Consider the following 23544-nt stretch of genomic DNA (forward strand, 5'->3'; position numbering starts at 1 on the left):
AGCTTTCATGGGTCTTGCTGGTTTCCCCTCCCTGCACTTCAGCCCAGAGATGTTGATAGAGATATGTTTAGCTCCCTGCCCTCACTGAGTTGCTACCTCGTTCCTTCCCACCCCACCTGAAACAGCAAGAATGGGCCTTCAGCTTTCTTCCTCTCTTAAAATGATGCTCCCTGTTCTACACACTTCTCTTTCCCAAGGTGGCATCTTTCTTCCCCCATAGTCTAAAGCTTTCTTGGAAGAACACAATTTAACACACAAAAAGAAGAAAAAAAAAATCTCTTTAAATTTTTCAAAATATTACCCTTATTGGGGCACCTGGGTGGCACAATCAGTTAAGCATATGACACTTGATTTCAGCTCAGGTCATGATCTCAGGGTTGTAAGATCGAGCTCTGCATCGGGCTCTGTGCTGGGCGTGGAGCCTGCTTAAGATTCTCTCTCTCCTTCTCACTCTACCCCTCCCTGCTCCTAAGAAAATATATTACTCTTATTACACGAGTAAACCAAGATGTAAGTAAAACATCTGATGAGTATTAAGAACAAAATAAATGGAGTGTAAGTGGAAGAAAATAAAGATTTCTTGAAATAATGTATTTATGACCTAGTAAACCCTTAATACTGTTTAAAAAATTATTGTAGTTAGAGCATTAGTTGTAGCATTGTTATGGGTAATCCCACCATTAACTGGTAACGGTGGAGATGTCAGGTGATAGATGAGCATATCCACAACCCGACTGGCGATGGGCATAGGGCTTGACTGGTGTTGACTTTAAGCAGTGTTTCCAAACATGGATGTCACTGCCAAAATCCACATACCATGTCTTCAAAATTTGCACCAAGCACCAAGTCTTCCTAAGTTGTATCTTGGTAACCATAGCTGTCTTTGTTTCTGTGGGTACAACATCCGCCCACCCACTCACCCACCCAATGTTGCAGCTTGAGAAATAGTAATGGTGTGTCTCAGTCACTGACATGCAATCCAGACTGAGGAAAGATCCCAAACTTCAGGGCCTTGTGAGCCACGGAGATAGCCGTATCTATGAGCACTGGAAACATCTGGGAGGCCAGGGTGATGTTGGTGGCAGACATCAACACATGGTCAAGGTTGACAAATACCACTGAGGTTACTTTGACAAGATTAGTATGAGGCATTACCACTTAAAGAGAAACCAGAACTTCTGCCCAACTGTCAACCTCAATAAATGATGGACCTTGATCAGTGAGCAGACATGAATAAATGCTACCAAAAACACAACTGGAGGTGCCCCCATCATTGATGCAGTACAATACGACCACTGCAATGTTCTGGGGAAGAGAAAGCTCCTAAAGCCACCTGTTATCACGAAAGCCAAATTCTTCAGCAGAAGAGCAAAGGAAAAGATTAAGGGCAGGGGGAGGGGTACTGTGTCCTGGTTTGAAGTCACATGGAGTTCCTTAAATGCTAAAAACAGCTTTAAAAAATACGAACAGTGCACAAAGTTGGGTATCATTCAATGTCTTCTGTCACCTCCATCTGAGAAGGGCATCTCTGGACATGCACTGCCCTGTAGTTCTCGGCTCTGGCTCTGTGAACTCCATTGAAGAGAAGAGGGGATTTTGTGAGTCACTGATGTCTCATCAGTCAAGAGCAGCTTTCAAGTTGGGTGTGACCATTCTGCACAAACTGTTTCTCATCTAATAGTTAAGGGCTGGAAATCTCTGGCATCTTCTTGGCTTTTCTCTACCTGCATAGCAGTGTGCTTCCCTTCGACTTCATCCCCGTCTGCCAAGTTGATAAAATCCTCTATCTTCTTCAAAGTTATTGACATCATCTCTTCCACAAAGTTCTCCCTAAGAAAATTAGTCATTCCGTTCTCTCCAAATCCCCCATACCTTGTACGCGTTACCATTAGTGCATCGAATATCCTGTATCACCTGCATTGATTTGCATGATTGCTTTCTCAAGGGAGCAAATTATATCCTATTCAACCCTGTCAGTTTAGGTTAGTGGTTCTCTGCCCTGACTTCACACTGAAATCACCTGGAGAGCTTTAAAAAATACAGATGCCTAGAAGAATCTCCAGAGTTTCTGGTTTAATTAGTCTGGGGTTTGGCATTGGATTGTATTATTTTTTATTAGATTGTTTCTGAATGCCAAGGATAATTCTAATACACAACCAAGGTTGAGAACCACCATCTTAGTGCCCGGCATAGAGCTTGGTATATTGTACTGTATGCCATTTAACTGTTTCGTGTTCCTTATGTTTAATGCTCTTAGCCTTTAGCAAATTTCCCCCTACAACTGTGGTTAGGATGAGTCACCAAAATATCACTTCTCCCTGAAAAACGAAACAAACCTTTGAAATGGAAGGCTCTATCCATCAGTGCTCTCCCCCCCATCAGTGCTCGCCCCCCCTAGGGTGGCTCATAAAAAACATTCAAGAAATAACTCCCTCTGAAGGAGGGAGGCTGGCTGTTGACTTTATTATTTTTGTATGAAGCCCACACATATTCTGGGAGATACGCTATGGCCCTGAAACACATCTGAAACAACAAACCCAACAGGAACTCCCTTAATGTTTGAACCCCCCCAGGACTCTCTCCTCAACCAGCCTTGGAATCAGTAAACTGCTCAAAATGCTTTCCAATAATTCCATATAAGATGAGGGTACTGTTACTAGAGGGCTGCATGGGCATTGTGCGAGATTTCTCCATTCTTTTTTTTTTTTTTTTTCTTTTTCCTGTTTTGACAAGATGGAGATTTCCCATTGTGATGCTCGGATGCAAAGCCAGAAAGAGATCTTGGCATCTGGCAGATGATGGTATGAGGTGGAGGCCTCTTGGGAGGCCTTTGGCATATTTTTGAGGTTACATAGAAGGAAAAGAACCTTGAACAGCTTTTATCCTAATGACATGTTCAGAGCTTTCCCCATCGGCCCCTCCCTCAGCCGTTTGATCATCTGAAGACAAATTGGAGATGCTCTGCTATTAATGATGTTGACCCCATTGGCTTCCTGGACCATTAATGAGGAGCCTCACTCCCCTCCCTCGCACCTAGCTTGACCTGGAGGCTAGCCATCTTTCTACATGGTGCTGATTTATACATATTCTAATATGCAGGCAAGGGTTGGACTTAATGAAAGCAGACACATCTTTATTCTTTCCTTTATTATTTTGAAAGCCATATTAACCTGGGCTAGGCTGACCTTATGAAAGCTGCAGAAAGAGTCCTGCCTCTGTGGGGCAAAGCCAGCCCTTGCCTGAAAATATCTTCCCTCATGCTGATAACCCGTCATTCAAAATGCATTCTTTGAGATTTGGGGCAGTTAGTGAAGTGCCAGACAACTGTCCCATCCCCACTGGTGATAACACCAAACTTCCAGAGACAGGGTAAAGTCTAAGAAGCAGGGTGTGCTCGATACACTTCATCACTTGGTATATCAGAGGTGAGACAGAGGAGACCAGAGCTGGCATGAGTTCAAAGAGCTGGGCATCGAGCTTCTTACTGAGAGTGGAAGGAGCAGACTTGCCATTTTAAGGAGGAAAGACTTAAAGAGGCAATAGCAGGTATTAACAATAATTATAGATAGCATAGGGCAAGATTTTCTATGGGTCCGGCACTATTCTAAGAGTTTGACATGCATCGTCCAATTTGATCCTCATAAAATGCTAAGAGGAAAGAACTATCATTGTCACTCTCATCTTACAGATGGGGAAACTGAAGCTCAGAAAAGTGAGGAATTTGCCTTAAGTCACACTGTCAAGAAATGGTGAAGCTAATATGTGGTCCCCCAAACGGTGCTGTTGACCATTATGCTATACTGCCTCGTTAACAGGGAACTAGACAGGCAAGAGGTTTGGAATCTTAGCACTCAGGGAACAATCTGAAGTGCTGAGAGAGACAAGGCAGGGTGCACCAAATACAAGCCCCACATATTTGCCTCAGGATGCCCTGGTTTCTTGGGCTACACTCCACCACCAACTCTGACAACACTTTTGGTATCCATTTCGGTTATCACTAATATGGCCATGGGCAACCTGGAGAAGATCCTTGCACACTAGCCATTCACCTCTGGGCATTGGCAAATGTAAGTCACGTTACTCAGTCAACCAGAGCCCGAAGTAAGCCAGTTTTAAGACTACTTTTGGTCTCTCAAGTAACGCTCCAGGCTAATCAGGCCAACATCAATTAGTTGGGTATAGGGTTTCTCAATCTCAGCACTATTGACAATTTGGGATAGATAATGCCTCATTGTGCAGGGCTGGCCTGTGCATTACAGGATGTTCAGCAGCATTCCTGGCCAATACTCATTAGATGCCCACAGCACCCTCTGCCCCAGTTGGTATGACCAAAAATATCTCCAGGAACGGCTCATGTCTCCCGGAGGACACAATTACCCCTAGTTGAGAAACATAGTATAGTTTCCCTAGCTTTCATGTGCATCAGAATCATCCTATGGGCTTAACATTTCTGGGCACCATTTCCAGAGTTTCTGACTCAGTAGTTCTAGAATGGGTCTAAGAATTTGCATTTCTAACAAGTTCCAGGTGATGCCCCAAGAACCACTCTTAGAGAACCACTGACTTAGTCCACTCTATTATGTATCCAGAGCCATATGTGTCACTAATCCTGAAAAGCTACAATGAAAATACTGTGGATGACCCTGAAAAGCCCTTCCTCATCTGCTAGAAAAACAAAGGCTCTGGCTTAAATATTGACTCTCTGTAGAAGAGTCAGGTATTGGAAAGAAGCCTGGCATATACATTAGCCTGTTAAAAAAAAAAAAAAACTGTTTGAATTATTTAAACTAAATAATTATTTAAACTCTAAAGCCTCCAAATTCCTTACCTATAAAATGAAACTCAGAACAAACAACAACCTACTTACTCTGGATTGTTTTTGGCGATCCCATGAAGTAAGTGTTCCCCAAACTCTGATCATCCTCAAAACACATCACAGGTTCTTACCTATCTACCCACCACCTGCAATTAATACCTCTCTTTAAATCAACTCACTAAAAGGGGGAGACAAAAACCCTTAATCATCTACTTTATCATATGTAATAGTGTCTGTGAAATCACATTTTCCTAATATGCATTAAGAGAACTATTAAAAATCTCCCTGTACCACTTAAAATCATCTTATATACTTCCTCTGGTTCATGTTATCACACCCAGGAGCCCTGAGATATTCGTGAGGGAGGTTTATAGGTTGCAAAGTGTACAGATTCAAGGTGATGTTAGCTTGCTCTAGGCAGAACCGTTGTTGCAACTGTCTTGAAAGTGAGCAAATGGTGAGACCGGGGTGGCCTCCCCTGGTGTCAGCTAATGCAGCAAGCCTATGTTCTCCTTCTGTTCTTGAAGTTTGGCTGTATATCACGAATGGCCTCTTGAAACTGTTATCCCATCACCTTAGGTCTTGAGAGCTTTTCCTAATAGGCTGTGATACCATTTCAAACAGGAAATGGTGAATTACAAGGGCAGAGTAAATTGGAGCCAGTAGGAGTGTACTTGACACTAACAAGATCCACCTGAGTTTCAGTTCTTTCTCTTGTAATTATCAGAAACAGGTCTTACTCCAAAAGAGGCCCATCAGTGGAGTCAGCACAGCAACTGCTGGAGAGGACATGACTTGAGAGCCTTGCCAGCATCTGCCTGTGGCAAACTATACCTTCCCTGACTGCCTGTGATCATGCAGCTTATTGGTCTTGGTGTCTTCTTGGAATAAGTTCAGGTCCTCAGGCAATCGCTTCTTAGCTTAAATCAGTGGCTTTCCCTTCTGTATGTATTAGCCTCACCTTAGAAGCTTTTTGAAAAATGGACACGTGTGTAGCACTCCAGACCAACTGAGCTAGAATCCCTGGAAGTGGGGTCATCAGGACTTCAAAAGCAAAATTAGTTAAGATAAATTCTGCATAAAAAAAAAAAAAGAAATCCATATGTGCATCCCTGGTTAAGAACACAGTTTTAAGTGAAGGAGAAAAAAAAAAAAAAAAAAACTTTGAGTTTCCCTGTAACCAAGGGACCTCTGCCATAGAGATAAGCATGCACCAATTTCAGTTCTAAGAACTCCATGCCCTTTTACTCATGTCCTCCCGGGCTCAGACGCTGACTTTTTCTCCTTTCCAAATGGCAGCTTAATCTGGGTTTCACCTCATGACTCCAAGAAGGGAATAAATTAACACTGGTGGGTGACCAACTCTGTCACCTGCTACACTTAGAAAGCATATACTTCAATAGACACTGTTCTGTATGCTTTACACGTAATTCACTGAATCTTCTTAATGAGTATATGCTACTATAATATTTCTCGTAAAAGCCAATTATTAGGCTGTCTCTCCAGCACAACTACAACTTCTAAAGTCTCCCCCTCACATTTTTCTGAGATCAAATCCCCCTCCCTCTTACCCATGCAGTCCAAAGGGGAGCTGCTATCTTGCTACAACTTTACTCCCAGCCTTTAGGCACAAATAGTTTAAGGTTGGATATAAGACTTAGCCTTGCCAAGTAATCCCTAAGCATAGAAAATGGAGGGGGGTGAGATGCAGAGAGAGAGAGAAGGGGAAAAGAAAGGTCTTCTGCATGAATAATATAGTCACATGTAAACTAGAGGTGCCAGCAGTCTGTGTGTGTGTGTGTGTGTGTGTGTGTGTGTGTGTGTGTGTGTGTGTTAAAGTGAAGGAAACTGTTATCCAGTGAACAAGATGAATGTAGCAAACACTTAAAGAGGCTCACATAATGGAGGGAAAGTCTACATGGTATTTAAGACCTGATTATTCCCATTTTCTCCTGAGACTCAGGCCTGCTCTTAGGCTCTGTGATACAACAGTATCCTTAAAATTACTTCCTCTCGCTTCTGCTAGACTGAGTGGGTTTCTGTTACTTGCAACCAAATTAAATTAATATGACTATGCATAAGATATAGAGGAAGGGTGCAAAGAAGTATAGGACTTTGGCAGATACCCCTATAGGAATTTACAACCCAGGAAGCACAATAGAAAAATGAAAGATTTGGAGTCAGACACAGGTCAGCTCTGAGCTGTGAGTGATAACACCTCACTCACCTGTGTTATCTTGGGTAGTTAGTTTGCTTCTGCAAACCAGTTTTTTTCACCTCTACAAAGGATACCAATATTTCATGTGGATGTTGTTAAAATTAAATACTAGTATACTGCCTGGCATTTTACTGGTGTCTCAACTAACCAGAATTTATTTCCCTGTCTTAAAACTAAAAGGGATCTTAAGAGAACAAAGAGCAGAAATTTCTGAGGGCTTACCACCCAAGATCTGAATGTGACCTGGGTTTCCTGTGATCACAATGTCCTCACCTCTCTCCTTGCTTATAGCTAAGGGAGAAGAGGAAGCAAACCATCATAAAACCCAAGGAGGCCTTTCCCACACTCCTGGCCCCATGCATCATGGAGGACATCAGAGCAGCCAATTAAGATGTTTTATCCTAAATGTTCACAGTGAAGCAGGAGGAAAGAAGAGGTCATAGAGCTCAGAGTGCAAAAACAAAGAGAAACTCACTGGGGCATATATTTGGAAAGTGCCTTATTCTAAAATAAAAATTAGAAAAAACTGGGTCATTGAACTGAAATTCATCAGGATCCTCATTAAAAGTTTGGTTTTTCTTCATATAAATCCCAAATAATAGAGGAATGTGAGAATGGTATTCAGTTATTTCGGGGTCACAGGAAAAGTTTGGGCTTTGGAGCCAGACAGGCATGGATTCAATATTTGGCTTTTTCGCTCAGATCACAGCAAGCCGCATCCCCGGCTTTAACCTCAGTTTACTACGCCCCCATTAAATGGAACTAAAATACCTAATTCACTGTGTTGGCTAAAGGAATTCAAGAAGATTCTTGTAAAGTATCTCTATAGTGCCTAGCACATGGACAGGCTCAATAAAAAGTGCCACACCTCCTCCCCATACCCCATAAAGCTTTGGTGTGGCCCTAAAGCACATGTATTTTAGGGTCACACACAATTGTGTTCAAGTTCCACCTTTTTTTAAAAGATTTATTTTATTTATTTGAGAGAGAGAGAGACAGGGAGTGGGGGGCGTGCAGAGGGAGAGAATCTTCAAGCAGACTCCTCACCGAGCTTGGAGCCTGACGTGGGGCTCAATCCAATGACCCATGAGATCAACCTGAGCTGAAACCAAGAGCCAGATGTTTAAGCAACTGAGCCACCCAGGTGCCCCCAAGTTCCACTTTTGATTTGATGACCATGTGAAATTACTTAACCTTTCAGACCCTCAGCTTCTTTTTCTATTCAAAAGAAATAACAATACCTATGTACAGTAGACCCTAATTTTGCCCACTGGATCCATCTCCCTTTCTTTCTTCCTTACAGAAACATGGTTTTCTTCAGGGACCATGATTTCTCCATGCTTCTGGAGGGCTGATCTCACCCTTGGCTTGAAGGATGACCTGATTGTTCTGGGGGGAATCCTCTTGTTCTGATTGCTCCAGAATGAGCGCGTGATGACACCTGGCTCAATGAGAGAAGAGCAGATCACTGGAGACTTCTGGGAAAAGTGACCTCCTTCCAAGAAAAGTGTCCTCCCTCCAAGAAGAATCTCCTTCTCTTCCATTTCTGGCTGTTGTCTGGTCTAGACGTGTTGACTATAATCCTTCAACTGTCTTGTGACCAGTCTACGGGTGAAGCTAACGCCGAGGGAAGCACAGAAGAAATACGGAAAAAGCCTGGTCCTTGTATCATTGTTGATCCTCTGAATCGACCTACATTGAAGCCCCCATACCTCTGAGTTTCCCATTACAGGCAGTAGTAAGCGCCCTCTCCTTTAAGCCAGCTGGAAGCGAAAATTGTTACTCGCATCGAGAAGTATCCTAATGTATGTGAGCTAACTAAGGTATTCCATGTAAATCACTTATCACAGTCAAGGGCATCCCAGTAAGGGCAGAACAAAAGAGTAGCTCTTATTGATGCCAACATCAGCATTATCATCATCATTAGCTAACACTAATAAAAATAATAGTAGCAAGTATAAAAATAATAACTCGTACTTCCTATGTGCCACTTTTTTAAGTGCTTAAAACATACTTAAATTATTTAATCCTCACAACAACACCATGAGATAGATGTCATAATTATCCCAATGTTGTGGATGGCGAAAATGAGTTTCAGAGAGATTAAGTGATATCCCTAAGGTCATACAGATGGTAGATGATAGAAGCAATATTTTCACCCAGGAAGCCATGCACTGGAGTCCACTATACAGCAGAGAGGTAGACCACATGGAAATTTGCTGTGGCCTCCTGATTTGGTGTCCCTTCCTCCTTCCAGCTTCTAATAGAAGTCAAGGTAGATGAATAGGGTCCCTGGAGAGAGACCATCATGAAGTGGAGAGGGGGCAGATTTTGAGTCACAGATACATGTGTGACCTCAAGTAGTATCACAGTGTGACTCAGCTGCCACTCTGTAAAAAGGGCAGGCGGGAAACCCCACCTTGTAGGATTGCAGCGAGGACCGAGGAGGATGCTTCACGTTCAGTGTACGACTCAGAACCTAAATGAGAGCTATTACAGCTTAACTATCACAGTGTTTGAGCATTTTCCTACCTCCTTCCCATTTACCAGTTGTCTGCTTTGTCTCATTTAATGATGACGTGGAGAAGAAGAAAGACTTAAGGAGACTGTCTGAATGCCAACCAAGTCGGCAGTTACCACTTTAATTTAAATCCCTTTCTCTACTCTCCCCGCTAAGGAGACTGATGATAATTCCCTTCCAGGGTTTCATTTCATAACCCAGGCCAATTTGACTCATTATCTCCCTGTCAGCACCAAGAGAATGAAAACCAGCTATCATTACCAACTTGTCCCTGCTCTGAATAGAATGTGGGAAGGAGAAGTCAAGGGTGAATTCCCGGTACGGGTCATTAACCCTGAGGACAACATTCAAGGATTCTCAGCCAAGCTCAGCCCTGGACAAAGCTGCAAATGCCAAGAACCTTCTGAGTAACCTCAGGGGGTGACCTCAGAGGAAGCTAGCCATGTGGCCAGGGCAGAAGAGGTAACAGAACGAAATACAGCACGATGTTCAGAGTCACAAATGGTACCAAGCCAGAGCCCAGGTTCCAGGATCAGGCAGAAGTGGGCTTGAATTCAAGCTGCCCTATGGCCTTGGGCAAGTTGCCTAACCTCACTGGCCTCAGTTTTGTTGTCGATATAATAGAGCAATACTACGTACATAGGCTAACCAAAATATGACTATCCTCTGAGACTGCTGACTGTTTTCTCACATGCCAAAGGGTAAAACGTGTTCTTGCTTCACGTGGGTGCTTCCTGGCCATTTGTTCTTACCGCTTCTGAAATTTCAGTTCCTTTGACGTTCACACCAAGCCTTACCACCCATAGCCCCTTCTTTTCAGTGTTCTGCTGACCTCACAGTTACTCTCATTCAAGGAAGATTCAGGGACCTCCATCACTCTCTTCCTATCCACCATTATTCCCACCATCCTTCCTTGTGACTCCAATACCCACTCAAAACACCCATCCTATTATCCATCCCAAGACCTAGTTTCTCAGATCCTAGACCACCCTACCTCTATAAATCTGTTCTTCCTCATCTCAGCCGCCCACCTGCACGGATGCACCCTAGAACTTCGAGTGCACCAGATCTAAGGTCTGAAACTTCAGGAATATGTTCTCTGAGTACATCTTCTTATCCTACCAGTTCAACCCTCGTGGAACCCTCTAATACAATAATTCTCCAGCATCAAGGCCTCTAAGCCATGGTCATCCATCACCACTTCATTATTGATTATCTCTTTTCCAGTCTCACTTTGCTCCTCACACAGTTTTGTGACTGATCAAGCACTGAATCATATCACTCAGGGACATCCTTAACTCTTTTACCTCCTCCGCCTTATCTTTTGTTTCCCTAGCTAAGCCAAGCCCAGGTTAAACCCAGTACTTTACCTCTTCTGTGCCTGCAGCCCAGCAGCTCAACACGGCTGGAAAAACACACACCCAGCTAACTGACCTCACTTATTCTTAAGCCCAAGGTCCTACGACAAAATCTTGCTGTGTCTCCCTGAAAAGTTTGCCTTTCTATTTTTCCAGGGTGATTATTTAACATCTTCTCCCCCCAACCTTCAATGCCTCTTCTCCAATCCTTGGAAAATGGATGAACTTTCTCTTCTTTCGCTGACAAACTACAAGCGTTCCAAAGAACTTCATTGTCCCACCACCACCATCAAATTTACAAGCATCTGTACAGACTAATTCTGACTTCGCTGTTAGGCCAAACGGACAGGCCTTTCCTCTGCAAAGACTCAAATGCTTCAATTGCTCTTTCTCCCCCACCCCCACATCAATTCTCTCAATTCTCAGTTACTGGATTATTCCTATAAGCATACAGACAAGCTATGGCAACTGTCGTTCTTAAGAACACTTCCCTTGACGCTACATCTTCCACCCCCACCCCATTTCTCTTTCCCATTTACAGTAAACAATGCCACATTCCAGACTTATTCTAACTATACCCATATGACTCTTCTCTACACCATTCCATTTACCAATGTTGCCAATAACCTCCATGTTGCCAAAATTAAGTCAATTCTGTATCCTTATCTTATAAGAATCTCCAACAACCTTTGACACATTTGGGCATTCTTCCTTCTTAAAACACTGTCTTCTCCTGAATCTGGAGATACTATCCTCTTCTTCCCTGGAAGCTCCTCTTCAGTCTTTTTTACTGAATCTTCATCATTTACCAGCCTCTAAATTCTGAAATGCTCCAAGGCTCAGTTTTTAAGCTCATCTCTCCTCTCCTCTCCTTTCCCCTCCTCCCTTCTCTTCCCCATCTAAACTCTTTCCTGGATGGCCACATCCATTCTTATTCTTTTAAGTATCACCTGTATGTTGGTAATCCCAGAATTAATATTGCCAGCCAATCTTTCCATAGTACTCTATATTTCATACAACTCTCCAACTGCTGATTCAAAATCTTCATGTAGACATCTAGGAGCATATTAAATTTCTTAGGTCAAAAGCACAACTTTTGATGTCTCTAAGCAAACCTACTCCATGTCCAAAATGTATGCTTAATCCAATCATTTATCACTATCATCATCATAACTCTTAGTATAAGGCAGGGGTCAACAAACTATGGCCCTTGGGCCAAATCCAGCTCACCATTTGTTTTTGTAAATAAAGTTTTATTGGAAAACAGCTACCCTCATTCATGTGTATATTGTCTATGGCTGTTTTCATGCTGTAATGGCAGAATTGAGTGGTTGTGAAAGAAACCATTTGGCCCACAAAATCTAAAATCTTTACCATTTGGCCTATTAAAAAAAGTTTGCTGACTGCTGGCCTAAGCTACCATTGTTTCATGCCTATGTGACTGCCATGGCCTCCTACTCGGTAATTTTTCTTCCATTATTTTTCTCTTCTTCACCAAGAAGTCAGAATAGTCTTTTGTTTTTTGGGGTTTTTTGTTCTTTTGACAGAGAGAAAGAATGCACGCAAATGGGTGGGAGGCAGAGGGAGTAAGAGAATCTCAAGCATGTTCCATGCTGAAATGAAGAGTCAGATGCTTAACCGACTGAGCCACTCAGGTGACCCCAAAATAAAACACAAGTCATACCCTATCACTTTCATAATTAAAAAGCTCTCATTGTTCCATCATATTTGTGATAAAAGCCATACTCTGTGTCACGACCTACATGATCTGGACCTACCCTTCTCTCCAACCTTACTTCCTACAAGTTTCTTCTTCCTCACCAGACTTAAAAAAAAAAAAAAAAAAAAAAAGCTAAGCACATTCACTTTCAGGGTCTTTGCATTTGTTTTGCCATCTGTCTAAAGCATTTTTCATCCACATACCCCTACGGCTGCTTCTTTTCATCATTCAGGGCTCTGCTCCAGTATCACCTCCTCCTGTGTAAGAATGTCATTTCCCATTTGGCAGGGATTTTTGTCTTTCTCATTTACTTCCACGTCTGTAGTGCCCAGCACACTGTAGACTCTCAATATATAATTGTTGAGTAGATGAATGAATGAGTCCTAACAGATACACAGAAGCAACTATGGGAGCACAAAACAAGGGCACCTAGCCCATCACAGCAGTGAGTGGTGGTTTAAAAAATCAGATAGAAAGGGGACAGTAGAGGGAAAAGGAGGTTTCTCAGAAAGGGAGGCAAACATGTACAAAGACAGGAACCATGAGAGAAGGGGGCACATTTGGGAGACCCACAGTAGTAGGCACATATACAGCACATCACAGATATAGATATACATATAAATCAGGGTCTGGTGGTGGAAATAGGCATAGGGCAGATGATGAAAGACCTTGAATGTCAACCTGAGATATTTATATCTTTTCTGAGGTCATTAAGAAGTTAATGAAGACTAAATAGAAGAATGGCATGATCAAAAATGCTGGTGGGGCACCTAGCTGGTTCAGATGGAAGAGCATGCAATTCTTGATCTCAGGGTTGTGAGTTCAAGCCCCACATTGGATGTAGAGATTACTTAAAAATAAAAGCCTAAAAAAAAAAAATCCTGATATCCAACACTAGTGTTAACCTACTCCAAATTCCATATTCTCTCCCTCCTACTATTAAGCTTTTATAAATAGTCCCTCTGGATTTTCAGTATCAAGGATATTAATTTGGTGTCTGGTTCTAGAGACAGACTTTAAAGTTTTCATAATCTCTTATGCAGTAATCCCAGTTCTGGAATTCCATAGTAAGGTAATTACCTAAAATCTGGGAAGAGTTAGGTGCACAAAAGTGTTCATCACAGCATTACTTATAATAGGAAAAAACAGAATAAAGTAAATGTTTTACAGAACAAAATTGTTAAGAAAAATACAGTATATCTACTCATTGTAATATTAAGCAGTCATTAGGATAATGTTTTTTCTTGAGAGACAGAAAAATAGATCAGTGTAGTTACAAGGGTTGAGGGGTGGGGAGACAGGCTGATTTAAAAGGTTTATGAGGGAATTTTTGGTGGCAATGTGGCTGTTCTGTATCTTAACTATGGCGGTGGTACACATTTGTCAAAATTCAGAAAACGGTGCACTAAACTGGGTGAATTTTACTGTAAGTTATACCTTAAAAATCATGAAGAACAATTTAAACTTTTCTTTTTTATTATTTTGAATGCTACGAAAAAATTATGTATGCAAGATGAAATAATATCAAGTGGCAGAGGAACTATGCAGAGGAAACAGTACTAGAAGGAACTACATCAAAATACTAACTACATTATCTTTTGATGGTAGAAGAGCAAATGTTGTTTTCTACATTTTCCCCTCTTTTCTCTGCATCATTCTTACGATGAAACACATAAATTCTGCTTTAAAATGTTAAATTATGGAAGTTTCTCTAAAGTTTCTTTCAATTGTCTTTGAGTTTAAGGTCCTTCAAACACCACACATGGCTTGATATCAGTGATCTACTGGAGAGAAAAACAGTTGTAAGCAGCAGGGACAGCTCCTGGGTATTTGCTGGTGTGGCTGTCTTAGGGAGTCAGAATGGGACTCATAGAACTGCTCCCTCCCATTGACCCATGATAATTCCTCCAGTCAGAGGACACAGCTTTTCTCTCAGGAAGCTCGGATGACCTCTGCTAGCAAACACACACACCCCAGTCCCCACCTCCCTTTTTAGGCTTTTGTGAACAAACCTGAGACACTCAGAATACTTGGTGACCACAAGAGAAAAATGGTGTTATTATCTAGACAGTTGAAGTAGACAATCTCTTCAAAACCATTTCATAAATCACATCTTAGAACCTGTCAGAAAATACATATTGCAAACAATAACCATTGTGTCCTTTGGAAAATGGATTTTAAACTTCCATCTAGTCCATCAGAACCTTCCCCCCAAATGCAATGTGTGTTTTTGCTTCCTCGTCCAAATGGTTATGATGGCCTGAAGTGTGATGGGGGAACAACATCCTAATGAGGACAAGCAGAGAATCCAAGAAACAAGATGGAAAAGCTACAATAAATTATAGATTTTGATAAATTACCCCACACTGTTGAGTTTCAATTACAGAAACACACAGTTTACACAAGTAATTACCAAAGAAATTACCGCAGAAGCACATCCATTCATTGAATTATAAGGCATCCATTTTCTCCTCTGATTGCATCTTCAGTTCCAAGGATGGCAATCATAGCTTCACACAAAACTTTAATAACACAATCTTTTTTGGATTAAAAGATGCCATTGAATGTAAAACATGTACAGGAATGATAAGAAAAGGCTGTTGATTCATACTCAGAAAGAAAATGGCTTCAATGAGTTAATTGCAAAGCCAGAACTTTGACAGTTGAAGATTGATCACTCAAGGAGTCAGCTCTGAATGTGAGTTCTAATGCCCTCTGAGGAAGAGACCTCTCTTTGATGTCAATTTGTGGGTCAGGAGAGAGGTTCCACCTCAGCAACCAACGCATGCTGTCGATGTTGGGGTGTCATATAACATTAGAGCCGGGTGGATCCTTATGGGTTTTAGCCCAACTTTCAACCCAACGCATGTCTTTTCCTCAACTCAATATCCAGTTATAAACATACAGACCTACATGTATGCACACAATAAACCCATTACAGAAGACATTCTTAATGCCCCCTCTTGTTCTCTCAATCTCTCTTTTAGTTATTTTTTTACTCATCCTTACTGAAGATATAATTTATAGATAGTAATATGCACCCATTGAAATGAAGTTTGATGAGTTTGGATATCACACTTGAGTAATCATCAGTAAATATATAAATCATTCCAGAAAGTTTCTCCATGACTCTTCCCAGTCAATACCTCTCCCACCCAACCCCAGAAGCAATCACGTTCTGTTTTCTATCACTATAGTGTAGCTTTGCTTTCTCTAAATTTGCATGTGAATGAAATCATACGGGAAGTACTCTTTTGTGTCTGTCTTCTTTCTGTCAGTATAATGCCTCGGAGAGTCATTGATGTGGTTGCATATAACAGTTGCTTGATCCTTTGTATTGCTGAGGCAGATTCCATTCTATTGATGTATCACAGTTTTTTAATGCATCCTCTGTAGATGGACATTTGGGTAGTTCCCAGTTTGGGTCTTCAGGGACAGCATCTCTTTCCACGGTTGTTAAGAGCTGAGCCACCGTCTAATTCGACCACCACTGATTGAAAGGGATACTGCCCAAGAGAGTGAGGATGATTCCTGGGAATTCGTATCTGTGAGTGGATCACTCATGGAGGAAAGATGATGAACTCATAGAATGAAGGATGAGAGGGCATGCATCAGGAAGAGTGGAGTTTTCAGGTGAGGGGGTAGAGTGGATTAAATAATAACCCCCCCCATTCATGTCCACCCAGAACCTCAAGATGTGACCTTATTTGGAAATAGAGTCTTTTCAGACGTAATTAAGGTCAAGATTGAGATGAGATCATAGTGGATTAGGGTGGACGCTAAATTCAAAGAGTGGCCTTAGAAGACATTTTTTTTTTTTTAAAGAAGGACGCAGCCATAGAGAAGAGGCCATGTGGCCATGTGAAGTCAAAGACTGCCACAAACCAAGAGATTCCTGGGGCCATCAGAAGCTCTAAGAGTCAAGGAAGGACTCATCCCTAGAGCCTTCAGAGGGAGCAGGGCCTCACCAACATCTTTATCTTGGACTTGTAGCCTCTAGAACTGTGAGAGAATAGATTTCTGTTATTTTGAGCCACCGACTTTGTGGTCAACTTTGTTACAGCAGCAACAGAAAACTACTATTCGGGGTGATTGCCCAGGAACAGGGGATGAACTTTCACATCCTGCCATGTACTCGTCGCAAAGCGCCTACAAGATAGATCACATCATCCCCACTGTATAGGCGAGGAAACAGAGTCTCAGAAAGGGTAAGTGACTCACCTAAGATCCCAGAGCTCTGAATGGGCAAAGCAGGAATTTGATCTCAGGCAGTCTTTCCACCACCTCTGAGCCCAAACTGAGATAAAGTGTGGTTGTGGGACTCACAAGGAATAAGTATGCCTGTCCCTACTCCATGCAGAATGACGTGTCCCTACTCCATGCTAGGTACTTTGCAAGTTGCTGGGGATACAGCAGTAAAGAAGACGGATCAGATCTCTGCCCTCCATGAAGGCATTATTTCCTAGGGGTCTATGACGTGGGGGATCAGACAAAAGAAGATAATTAATTATATTGATACAATATGCTGTAATGTTAATGTAATAAGTGCTAGAAAGAAAAATAACCCACGTTGTGATATAAGCAGTAACAGAATAGGAGAGTGTTTATTTCCAATATGATAGACACTTAACAATAGGATGGCATGAATGTATGTCCTTAGAGTCTAATCTCCTACAGGCCAGAGCTCATGAATAGGAAAGGCAGAAGAACCCAAGAGTCTGAACTAAGGAACCTGTGAGGAAAAGCCAAGCAGAGTCTGGAAGTAGGGGGGCAAAATCCCAGAGGCTGAAACTGCAGGGGTAAAATGGAATCAGAGCCATAAGCCAACTAGACAGTGATTTGATACAGGAAAGAGGAAGTTGGGGAGAAGGTCTGGGTGAAGCACTACACAACGGAGTTGTTGAAATTTCCTTCATGGGACAGAGTGTGCAGGTGTCAGACTGACTCCAAGCTATAGTCCTGAGTCAGTGATAAACAAACTCGCATATAGCTTTTTGAGGCCATTTCCAACCGCAAAGTGCAACAGCATTATGATGATGCAGTAAGTTACAGGAGCAATTTTGAGAAAGACTCCATTGCCACGAAGTTTCAGGGAGTTAGACTTGGGTTGGCTTCAGTAAGAAAGGCTGTGATTCAAGGAGGAAAGGTAAGAATTGAGAACTGGATTGACAATGCCCCCAATATAGAAACCAGCTGAGCACTGTGCTGTCATTCAGAGTAGAGAAATAAATCGAATTGGCCCTTACCTTCAAGGCTTTAATATGCCCAGAAGATGATGAATAATTCCAGAATAATCGGGGCTGAGAAATTGAGGCTCTCAGAGCAGAGCACTGATGAGGTCTCATTTTTCTCTCTTAGGTAAAGATTGTGCTGGTACTAAATTACAGGGTCTCAAAGTATAAAGTGGGCTTTAAGAATAACTAAAATTTTTGAGCACTTTTAAAAAAAAAAAGATTTTATTTATGTATTTGAGAGCGAGCGAGTGAGCACGATCAGGGGGAGGAGCAGAGTGAGGGAGAGAGGGAGAGAGAATCTCAAGCAGGCTCCCTGCTGAGTACAGAGCCCACGGTGGGGCTTAATCCCATGACGCATGAGATCATAACCTGAGCTGAAAGCAAGAGTCAGTTGCTCAACTGACTGAGCCACCCAGATGACCCCACTGAGTACTTTCTTTATGCTAGATACCACTAAACATTTTGCAAGATTAATTCATTTAATCCTCCCAACTGCCTTGTTTTGAGAACTATTATTGTACCCATTTTACAGATGTGGATGCTGAGGCTCAGAAAGATTGAGAGGTTTGCTGAAAATGACACAGCTAGCAAGTGGGGGAGCCCAGATTTGAATGCACGCCTGGACTTCCCGGTCCTATCCCACACTGCCTCACAATGCAACTCTACTCTCAGAGTGACCCATTTCGAGGCAGCCTATGAGCCCGCCCCCACTGAACAGAGGAGAAAATGGGCACGATGGACCACAGGCCACTCTGAGCCTCCTGGTCAAGTCTTAACTTCACCCTGGACGTGTTGTCTAATAGTTAAGATTACCTACAAGGCTTGGTTAGAAATTGTTCCCAAATATGTTTCTTTCTAAACCATGGATTTGATAGAATGAGAAACCCTTCCATGTATAGGACCTATAGTGGTTTGTGAAGCAAATGTGTCCCTGCCCATGTAATGTGCATGCATGCCCACCACACAGCCCTACATCAGTGTTTGTCAGCACGATCATGCCAGAAGAGATATGGTTGGAAGATCTTACCTGTACGTTTCTGTTTTATTAATAATGCCTATCTCATGGTTGTGTGATGGTTAAACTTTTAGTAATACAGTAAAGCAATAATACATATTTGATGATCACTGGTTATGAGTGGTTACTGTGCACCAGGCACTATTCTCAGCTCTTGATGTATATTAAATAATTACACAATTATAATATTTTTATTATGCTATAGCATAATAAAGCAATAGTTATTAATACTAGACAGCAATAAAAACAGGGTGTCAACTATGGTGGGAATGTAGGATTTCAAGCATAAGACACTCCCATTTTTTGGATCCTCACCAAAGTTCTATGGATCTCTTCTGAAGAAGGGAAGATTCAGAGAAACTGTGTTGCCTGTCCAAGGATTTGAACCTAGTTTTGTCCAACTCTAAATTCTAAGCCTCTGTGTGTGTGTGTGTAAGACGTATGTGGTGTGTGTACGGTACGTGTATGCACGTGTATGACATGTGCGTGGCGTGTGGCATTTGTGAGTGTTATGGGTATGCGATGTGTGCCGTGTGGCATCTGTGACTTGTGGGTATGCACGTGGGTATGGTGTGGGTGCAGCATGTGGCGTGTGTGTGTATGTGCGTGAGATGTATGTGGTGTATGATGTGTGTGGCATATGGCATGTGTGTGTTACAGCTATGCATGTTGGTGCAGTGTATGGGCATGGCATGTGGCATATGCACGTGCATGCATGTGAGTTGTGTGTGCTCTGTGTGTGGCAAGTAGCATGCATGTAAATGCATGATATGTGTGTGTTGTGTGTACATGGTATATGGCTTGTGTCCTGCCTTTTCCCCTGAGCACGTGAGAACCCCTGTTCTCACTCCGTAGCCTCTGGAGCCTGGAAGACAAGGTCATGGGCTGTGGTGACAGGTGTGCAGAGCCTGCCTCTGCCTCAGCACAGTCCGTTCAGAGCCCCCCCACCGCCCCACACCAGTCTTCCATGCTGGGGAAAGACCAAGCAGCCCATTTCAGGCACGGGACTGCTGGAAGCTGAGGAGACCAAGGAAGACGAGCGAGACAGCTGAGTTCAGGTCCATGTAAGAAAGGAGATGAGGTGCCCGGAGAGGGGAGTTAGGAGTCTATAGTTCTGTCCAAGGCCCCACCTCTTTCAGCTGGACGACTGCGATAAGGTCCTTGGTTCCCTTGCCTCTTTCTGCTGCCTCCATTCCACTCTCCTCAGCTCAGACAGATGGCTTTTAAACACACAAATCAGATCAAAAGATTTCCTGACGCCCCAAGGATGAACACAAACCCCTTCCGACAGCCTAGGAAGCCCTCCATGGGAGGTCTGCAAATTGCAGCCCAGGGGCCAAGCCCCGCCCAAAGTTTTTCTCCCCCCTGCAAAGGCAGTTTCATTGGCTCACAGCCTCACTTGTCTTCTTACTGCCTGTGGCGGCTTTACCCGTAAAGGTAGACTGAAGCCAACCTAATGGAAACCATATAGTCTGCAAACCCTGAACGATTTACCACGTGGCTCTTCACTAAAAGTGTGCCCACCTCTGCCCAACATCTCCAGGCTCTTGTGTTTGGCTCACCCCTGCGACTCTCCACCTCTCCGTCCTCCCAGAGCCCCAGGGATGCTGGCCTCCACAGAGCTCCTCCTCTGCAGAGTCCAGATCCCTCCCTTCACCTTCACAGGTTGAGACTTCAATATCAAGCTCTTGGTTCAAGTGCCTCAGAGAAACTATGCCACTCTTTTATTTTTGTCGTAAAACTTACTACCTTGGGAAATTCTGCAGTTATTCCTTTAATCATTCATTTGACACTTTACTATGTGCTAGGCAATAGATATACGCCAGTGGACGAGACAGAAGTGATCTTGTCTTTTTGGAGCTCACATTCTAGATGGGGAAAACAAAAAGTAAACATGTTACGCACACAAATGGGGTCATCATATTTAGTGTGAATGGCTACAGAGACAGTCTGTTGGAAATGACTGTGGGGGTGTGGAGTATTTCAGATGGAGCCTGGTGAAGGGTTAATACGGGGACTAAGAGCTGAATGACCAAGAGTGAGCCACGTCAACTCTAGACTAGTCCAGGAAGAGAGAACAGCAGGTGCAAAGTCCCTGGGGCAGGAGAGAGCTTGGAGAAACCGAAAGCGGTGTGTCTGGAGCAGAGTAAGCAGGGCTGACACACCCACCTCCCCCTCGTCAGGTTTAAGCTCTATGGAGACCTCACCCATCTTGTTCCTGCTGTCTCTCCACCCCCTAGAATCCCTTCTATCGTGGGCCTCAGTTTCCTCACCATGGAGTTAGAAAATTTAGATAATGTGTAAGCGTCTCGCCAGCTCACACCTTCTATATATAATTTGAACTTTCTAAGATCACAGTTAAAAATCCGTGGGTTTCCCCTTCCAGCACCAAAATGTCCCCCATCATCACTTCCAAAACCATCCAAGTGGCAACTCTTAAACATGGATCACCAAACACGCAGCTATGCCGGGGATTTCCAGCACACTCTCCTGGATGTGCAGTTCATCGGAACGCACATGAAGCAAGATTCATGGGTGAGAGTCTGGCCCTTCTGACTCCAGGCCTTTCTGAGAATGTCAGATACACAATGAAGCTTTTTTAAATAGCTTCCGACTTACATTTTTAATACACTCTCATTTTTTAAAATATCAGTAAGGAGTCACTTAGGAAGGGGGGAACTAACGGACTTTTTTCCCTCTGAGTTTACAAGGTCGTTGTCTCTGCTTCTTTCTGGAGCAGACTAAGTGGGGAGAACACAATCCGCCTGAGTAGTGGTGGACAAAGAGAAAATGCACTGAAGATCTTTGCTTCTCTTCTCTCTCTCTTACACACACACACACACACACACACACACAAGCATGTGCATGCATACATACGCCCCTACAAGCACACACAAATATATCAGACACACAGCCATTGATAATATTGACTAAAATACACACAAGCACAAATTCGGGCTTGTGGTCACAGCCTTTAGCAGGCACATAAATATTCACGTGCGTGTGTGCCTACATGTTTGAATATTCACACGTGCCACGACACACTTATAGTAAGAGTCACGTGACAAACACATTCACCTACTTGCCTACTTACAAACACAGAACTGATGTGTGCTGGCACGCGTGAACTCACTCAACACATACACACACAGCACAAACACGCAGGTACACGTATAGACTTACACGTGAATTCTGAGAGACTCACATGAGCACGTAAAGACACAGGGCCACACACCCTGATACACAGGCACACACACGGACACACACTCAGGTACGTAAGTACTTACACGCACTCACATGGCATGCCCATCATCCCCCCCACCCCCGCACAATGCAGATACACAATCGTTTGCACAGAAACACACACTAAGGGACTTCACACTGTTTTCCTGAAAGATCAGGTCAAAGGAAATACAATTGGTAAAAGATTGAGGACGCCTTTTTGCTTCTGCTTTGTGTTTTTCTCTGCTACAAAATGGAAAATCAATTGTAGTGGAATAAATAAAGCAGTCAGAAAATCAGATGCAGGCTCCCGGGGAACGCGCGGGGTCTGGAATTCATCTGCACAAAATCGAGATAAGGAAGTTGGGCTCTGCGGGGAGCAGGATTTGTGCTCTTGAAATTCATGAAATCCTCACCAGAGGGAGTCTTCCAGGATGTTCCTCACCATCCCGTAAATTAATGTGAACAACAGCCTTACCTTTAGGATTCCTTTTGACTTTTGGAGGAAAATAGCTTTTACATCTGTGCTCTTTTTATTCTTAAGCATCGACAAAAGGTGGGAAGGGCAGGTGCCATGACGCCATTTAAGAGTTAACAACCACAGGACAGCCAATGGCGAGATGCAGTTAAGGGTCCGGCATCGTGCCTTTGCTAACTTAACTCACAGAATCCCTGCAACAGCCCCAGGGGGTAAATGAATCATTCTTGCCATTTTGCAGGTGAGAAAAGTCCTCACTGCAGAGGACTTTTAGAGGTGACATCTTGCTCAAGGTCACAACTGGATGGACTAGTACTTGAACCCAGGTCAGATGTGGAAAGACAGACACAGGAGGTGGTAAAGCCCAGGTTGTCTTAGAATAATGAGATTTTTTTTAAAGCTTTATTTTTAAATAATGTTTTTAAATGAGCACAACCAACACCCACTTCACCACGAGGGCCAACCTGGCTGTCTTTTCCTCTGAGAGTTGGCCTCTGTCCTACAAGAAGAATCTTCCACAGGATGCAGAAGTCACGAGAACCACAAAAGGAGCAAAAGAGGACCACGTCCAGGCTTTTCCACCCTTGCGCACTACTGATAGCTTGAGCCGGTGAGTCTTTGTCATCAGGGGGCTGTCCCATGCATTGTGCGATATTTAGCTGCCTCCCTGGCCTCCACACCCCACATGCCAGGAGCTCCGTCCATCAGTGGGGCAACAGCCAAAACTCCTCCAGACACGACCATGCGGCTCCTCGGGAACAAACTCAACCCTGGTTGAAAACCACTGGACTCTGTCCTCCCTGAACACCTACTATGTGCTGGGTGCTGAAGGATGTACATTTTAATTCACTTTTCCCAACAACTGTATAAGGCAGGTGCTGTCAATAGCCCGCCTCCGGAGATGGGACAACAGAAGCTCTATGATGGTAGACTGTAACTGACGAGGGTTACAGTTATTCCTT

At 43.1% G+C, this 23544-nt stretch overlaps 1 pseudogene; it reads left to right on the top strand.

Moving 5' to 3' along the window:
* Window positions 1-972: 972 nt before the first annotated feature.
* LOC113270887 (60S ribosomal protein L27a-like) lies at window positions 973-9979 on the top strand (annotated as a pseudogene).
* Window positions 9980-23544: the final 13565 nt, after the last annotated feature.

The sequence above is a fragment of the Ursus arctos genome, unplaced genomic scaffold, assembly GCF_023065955.2.
Source record: "Ursus arctos isolate Adak ecotype North America unplaced genomic scaffold, UrsArc2.0 scaffold_2, whole genome shotgun sequence".
NCBI classification, from domain to species: Eukaryota; Metazoa; Chordata; class Mammalia; order Carnivora; family Ursidae; genus Ursus; species Ursus arctos.